Source organism: Mastomys coucha, unplaced genomic scaffold (assembly GCF_008632895.1).
Source record: "Mastomys coucha isolate ucsf_1 unplaced genomic scaffold, UCSF_Mcou_1 pScaffold20, whole genome shotgun sequence".
NCBI classification, from domain to species: domain Eukaryota; kingdom Metazoa; phylum Chordata; class Mammalia; order Rodentia; family Muridae; genus Mastomys; species Mastomys coucha.
Window position 1 is genome coordinate 3418043 of NW_022196903.1, and position 1139 is coordinate 3419181.

The window sequence follows — 1139 nt, forward strand, 5'->3', positions numbered from 1 at the left end:
ACCACTCTGGAAATCAGTTTGGTGGTTCCTCCGGAAATTGGACATAATTCTACCAGAGGACCAAGCTAGACCACTCCTGGGCATATACCCAGAAGATGCTCCAACATGTAATAAGGGCACACGCTCCATTATGTGCATAGCAGCCTTATTTATAACAGCCAGAAACTGGAAACAACCCAGATGTCCCTCAACAGAGGAATGGATACAGAAATTGTGGTCCATCTAAACAATGGAGTACTACTCAGCTATTAAAAACAATGAATTTATGAAATTCTTAGGGAAATGGATGGATCTGGAGAATATCATCCTGAGTGAGGTAACCCAATCACAAAAGAACACACATGGTATGCACTCTCTGATAAGTGGTTATTAGCCCAGAAGTTCAGAATACTCGAAGTACAATCCACTAATCACAAGAAACTCAAGAAAAAGAAAGACTAAAATGTGGACACTTCATTCCTTCTTAAAAGGGAGAACAAAATACCCACGGAAGGAGTTGCAGAGACTAACTATGGAGCAGAGACTGAAGGAAGGGCACTCCAGCCTGTTATAGCTGTCTCCTGAGAGGCTCTGACAGTACCTGACTAATACAGAAGTAGAGGCTCACAGCCATCCATTGGACTGAGTAAATGGTCCCAAGTGAAGGAGCTAGAGAAAGGACCCAAGGAGCTGAAGGATTTGCAGCCTCTTAGGACGAACAACAATATGAACTAACTAGTACCCTCAGAGCTCCTAGGGACTAAACTACCAACCAAGGAGTATACATGGTGGGACTGATGGCTCTGGCAGTGTGTGTATATATAGTAAAAGATGGCCAAGTTGGTCATCAATGGGAGGAGAGGCTCTTGGCCCTGTGAAGGTTCTGTGCTCCAGTGTAGGGGAATGCCAGGGCCAGTAAGTGAGAGGATGGGGTGGTAAGTAGGGGGAGGGGGGGAGGGAACAGGGGTTTTTTCTTTTTTTTCTTTTTTCTTTTTTTTTGGAGGGGAAACTGGGAAAGGAGAAATCATATGACATAGAAATAAAGAAAATATCTAATAAAAAAGTAAGAGAGAGATGATCAGATCTTGGTAGATAAAGTGCATGAAGTTGGGTGGGAGATGTGGTGGTGGGAATCTGTGGGAAACTAGAGGAGAGAAACT